Consider the following 5,520-nt stretch of genomic DNA (forward strand, 5'->3'; position numbering starts at 1 on the left):
CTTTCCTACAATATATTTCGTTGTTCTTTAAAAGTCTCTTTTTTTTTTTGCAGTTAACCAAAACCACCTTTATTTTCATCTTCAAACAACAAACTATTAACTTTTTGTTCTCCCAAGATAATCATGATTACCTTTCACAAAAATTGGGCATTTACAGTGCATCTTCAAAGTATTTCCCTTTAACGGGAAACTTAGCATCATAGTATCTCAAGATTAAAAAGTTTTTTAAAAATCCATCTTGTGGCTTTTATAGACAAAGCAGAAGCAAGCATAAGTCATGAAAATCCACTCAGACTTCAGGTCCTTCTCCTCCAGAGACCAGCATTGTGATGTTATTCCCATGTAGCAAAATCTGGTCTAGTTTAGTAATTGTTCTTCCTTCTGGTGTGATTTAAAATTCAGGGACATCTTCCAATACCATAAAAAGTCATCAAAACCTAGAAGGGTGCCAACAATGTCCTTGTCACTCTTCATCACAATGTGAATTCTGGATCCTATACATTTGTCCACAAGCTCTCGAGGTAGCAGCTGCAACAGGTTCATAGCAGTGTTAGCTGCCGTGGCTACGCCGGAAGTGGGCTCTTAAAGTCTCTTATGTGCTTAAATGTCTATTACCGATCTTTCCTTTTGCATTTTCTAGAATAGCTTATTTTCAGGCTATGCATTTCCCTCTGAGTACAACATTGGCCTCACCCCACAGGTTTTAATGTATCATGCTCTGTCCTCATTGTTCAGCTCCTGTTGACTTGCACTTCCACCTGGATTCTCTCTTCATCTGAAGAACTCTTTTGGAAAACATGCAGTCACATGATCAATCTCACAGATGCACTGTGAGTCTAATTCTGGAATTTTTAAAAAGTGAAAGGGTATACAGCACATGGGACCTATTGAGCCCCTTTTACCTTTCAGTGCTGTTGCTGCTGCCTCTTCAGCTACAAGATAATGCATAGGGCACTTTCGTTACGGAGAAGAAGCTTAACCAGTTTTCCTGGCCCTAACCTTTTCCCCACCCAGTCCTTGAAAACGCCACTTTGGGCACGTGGTCACGAGGGTCAAGCACCTCCTGGAGGAAACATAGCCAGCATGTGCCTGAGAAACAAGGCGGGCAGGAACTTATCTCACCTATTTTGAACGTGTGATCAGGAGGGACCAGTCCTTAAGGAAGGACGTCTTGCCTGGGAAAGCAGAGTGTCAGTGGAAGAAAGAGACGGGCGCTTCATGAGACGGATTGACACAGTGGCTGCAACCATGCACTCAAACAGAGCAGCAGTGGGGAGGATGGTGGACGGCAAGGCAGCGTTTCATTGTGTTGTGCAGAGGGTGGGTGAGTCAGAACAGACTCCCTAGGAACCTCACAGCGAGAACAATTAGATCACTTTCTTATCCATGTAAACCAGAACTGCTGAGGCATCTTGACATTCTTCACAACACTCCATAGCCACCCTAGACGGTGAGCGCCAAGAGTACGGAAGGCTTTCCATCCCATTCACCTCCATGTGCCCAAATCGCGAAGAGCTCCCGGCACCCGGGAGGAGCTCAGTAGCGACAAACTGAAATGAATGAATGAATGAAAGCATGAAGAAATGAATGGCCCATTCGGGAGGATGCTGGTTTCATTTCCTGACAGTTATTCCTTGAGATCTCAAATTGCCTTCTTGCCCACTTTGCTTCCACATAGAGCTGGCACCTCGTCTATGAAAAGGCTTTCGTTTCAAAGAACAGAAACCGACCCTTGCTAGCTGAGATTGAGAGGGGTGGGGGGCATTGATCAAAGGACACCCCAGAACTAAAGGCCAGGCGTGAGGCCTGCCACGTCATCAGGAAGGAGCAAGACTAGCAATGGGCCCCTCAAGACATATTTCCCAATACTGGCTCCCTCTGTGCAGTGAAGAGCCCCGGAGGCATTTTGAGTTATGCTTTGGGCTGCTAACCACAGACACAATTGGAAACAACCCCCCACTCCTCTGGAGAAAGAGGAGGCTGTCTACTCCCATAAAGAGGTACCGTCTCAGTGAGTCTTGGGGGAGGAGTCAAGATGGCGTCCCGGTAGAAGCACCCACCCAGTGCCGCTGTTGTTGAATCAGGACATTAAGAAGAATGGGATTATGAATGCAGACCCCACTGCAGCGTGCCCAATGTTGAGGGCAATGTAACCACATGGAGCAACTCATGAACAGAGAGGTCTACAGGGCTGGCCCCAATCAGAGCCAAATTGAACCCTCCCCCCACCCCCCCACCCCGAAGTATGTGCTACAGAAGACAACACAGAACCTACAGGTTGGGGAGAGGGGCCGGCCTGCCATGCTCACACCGAAGCAAACCAAAAAGGAAAAAGAGAGGGTGAGGCTCTAGACCCCACACTGGAACACCAAGCCCCAGGACAACATCTCTGTGCTGAGGCACAGGGAGGTCTGTAGGGCCGACAACAGCTTGAGACATGATGACCCCTCGCTGGAGCACGCCAGGACAGAGGACAATACTAGGGACACATGTCGGGGAGTGAGCCCAGTCTGAAGCCCCCACAGTGAGGTGAACCAAGAAAGGAACATAACAGAGTAGCAACGGGAGTAAAGCAAAGCCACACAGCCCCTGAAGAGCCCCCAAATAAGACTTCAGGCTAGGAGGGGCAGTTCCGGGAACCCCCCAAGACCAGTGGGGAGACAGTCATAAAAGTCAGCGAACAGACCTGGAATTATGTATACTTTTTTTTTTTTGCTAGGATTTTTTTTCTTTTTATTCAATCTTCTGTTTTGTCTCTGTTGTTGTTTTGCCTACCTCTATACGGTAGGCATGGGGAGCAAGCCCGAGGAGAAAGAAATGGGACAGACAGTTACGGAGGGACTTAGGAGGAGGAGGAGACGGGGGAAGGGAGTGGTGAGCAAATAACTCCATAGATAGAGGAACAACTAGGGAATTAAAATCAACAACGAGGAGGACATAGAGATCCTGGGGGTGTTGGAGCAACAGCAATCTAGCTGAGAGGAATTACTAAGAGGCAGAACAAGGGCTAACGTGATGATGGGGCCGGAGGAAGGTAAAGGAAACAGATAAGAAGCCAAGCTCTGCATAGAGGTATAAGCATAGGTGTGTATATGTGTAACTGTATTAATTCATAAAAACAGAGGTATTGGTCTATGTACATATATTTATATGGCAATACATTGAGGAAGTGGATGGACTTTGGGCCTCTCTCCTCCCTCAATGCAAGAACAGTTTGTTCTAATAACCTGGTATGCTCACCCTCCCAACATGATCACTGAAGACAAAATGGATGCATAAGCAAATGTGGTGAAGAAAGCTGATGGTGCCCAGCTATCAAAAGACATAGCATCTGGGGTCTTAAAGGCTTGAAGTTAAACAAGCGGCCATCTAGCTTGTTGGCCATCTAGCCAACAAGCCCGCATGGAAGAAGCATACCAGCCTGTGTGATCATGAGGTATCAACGGAATCAGGCAACAAGCATCAGAAGATCCCAAACCAAAAAAACATATTGTTGAGAACGAGGAGGGTCGGAGCAGAGACCCAAAACCCATCTGTAGACAATGGGACGTCCCCCCACCACAGAAGGGTCACAGGAAGAGATGAGTCAACAGGGTGCAGTATAGCACCAATGAAACACACAATATTCCTCTGGTTCTTTGAGGCGTCCTCACCCCCCACCATCATGACCCCAGTCCCATCTTTCAGTTATGACTAGACCAGATCATGTACACTGGTATAGATAAGAGCTGATGACACATGGAATCTAGATCAGGAACAGAAATGGTACAAAGAGTAGCAATACCAGGAGGGTAGAGGGAAGGGTGGGGGGAGAGGAGGAAGAGGGAACCAATTGTAATGATCAATGCACAACCCCACCCCACGCCCCAGGGGGACAAAGAACAGAAACGGGTGGGGGAGGGGAGAGGGAGACAGTGGTTGGTATAAGATATGAAAATGCCGTCTATAGTCGTGTATAAGCCGAGTTTTTCGGCACATTTTTAATGCAGTTTTTGTGGAAAAATTAGGTGCCTTGGCTGATATTCGTATTCGGGTCGGCTTACACGCGAGTATATATGGTAATAATAATTTATAATTTATCAAGGGGTCACAAGGAGCGGGGGAGAGGAGCTGATACTAAGGGCTCAAATAGAAATTAAATGTTTAGAAAACGATGATGGCAACCTATGTACAAATGTGCTTGATACAATTGATGTGTGGATTGTTTTAAGAGCTGTAAGAGCCTCCAATAAAATGATCTTAAAAAAAAAAAAAAAAAAGATCTACAGTCTCAGAAACCCACAGAGGCAGTTCTGCCCTGCCTCATAGGGTCACTATGAGTCAGAATTGACTTAACTGTAGTAAGTTTTTGACTTGCTTACTGTGTCAGTCCAGGTTAACTAGAGAAACAAATTAATAGACACTCATATATGTATAAGAATGAGCTTTATATACAAGAGCAATTGTATATTAAGAAAATATCTCAGGCCAGTCCAGATCAAGTCCATAAATCCGATATTAGCCCATATGTCTGATCCCAGTCGATAAATTTCTCTTCAGACTCATGCAACACATACAATGATGCTGAATGCAGCAAGATCACAGGTCAGTAGGTGGAAAGTCTTGTGGAGCCAGTGGCAGTGGAAGCATCTCAGTGCTGGTATGGGTCTCCATGTGGCTCCTCCAACTCCAGGGCTGTATCAGCGTAACTCCATGTGGCTTGTTAACAGGAATGTCTCGTAGGGAGAGTGTGTATGTCCTGCCTCCAGGGAGGAAGACAGGAGTTCCCAGAATCCTCAGGATTAAGGCCATGCCCACACAGAGGCATTATTGGCTATGACTTGATTGACAGGCTGGAGTCCACCCCTTTGCTCAAGTTGGCAGGAGCTTATGTAACTGCCACACTTATGCACAAGTTCTGTTTCCTGCAGGTTGGTATGCTCTGCAGAATACACAGGTGCCCCAGGCTCCCCACTTGACATATTTCAGTCCCACTGTGAAGGCCACAGGAGCCCTGATGGTGCTGTGGATTCCATGTTGGGTGAGTAACCGCAAGGTTGGAGGATTAAGCACACCAGCTGTTCCTCCAGAGAAAGATGAGATTATCTCTTCCGGTCAAGTTTTACAGACTTGATTATGTAGATATAATTAGGTTAAAATGTCGTATTTTAGCTCCTTTTTGGATCAATTTAAAAGTTGCTTCAATTTTTTAAAAAGTGAAGGGGAAATACCCATGGATTAAGGCTCCGGTGAAATTCCCGACCATAGACCAGGGATGTCAACAGCCTTGCCTTCACGCAGAAGGCACTGGAGAGTGGATTCTTGCAGATGCAGTTAGGTTAAAATTTAACACCTTCTCATTTGATCTCCCTTTTGAGCTACTTTAAAGTTGTTCTAGTTTTTATTATTTTCTTTAAGTTTACTGCTTTCATTTCGATTGAGGTTTGTCTCTATTTTACTGTTGTTGCTTTTTTTGTTTTGAAGATTTTTCAGTATATGAAATTCAGAATGAGTCAATCTATAGTGGAAGTAAGTGGTTTC

At 45.5% G+C, this 5,520-nt stretch overlaps 1 pseudogene; it reads right to left on the reverse strand.

Annotated features, from left to right (window-relative positions):
• Positions 1 to 289: 289 nt before the first annotated feature.
• LOC101646206 lies at positions 290 to 474 on the reverse strand (annotated as a pseudogene).
• Between the last annotated feature and the right edge of the window lie 5,046 nt (positions 475 to 5,520).

This window comes from Echinops telfairi, unplaced genomic scaffold (genome assembly GCF_000313985.2).
Source record: "Echinops telfairi isolate 266 unplaced genomic scaffold, ASM31398v2 ScPeMD7_5592;HRSCAF=6446, whole genome shotgun sequence".
Classification (NCBI taxonomy): domain Eukaryota; kingdom Metazoa; phylum Chordata; class Mammalia; order Afrosoricida; family Tenrecidae; genus Echinops; species Echinops telfairi.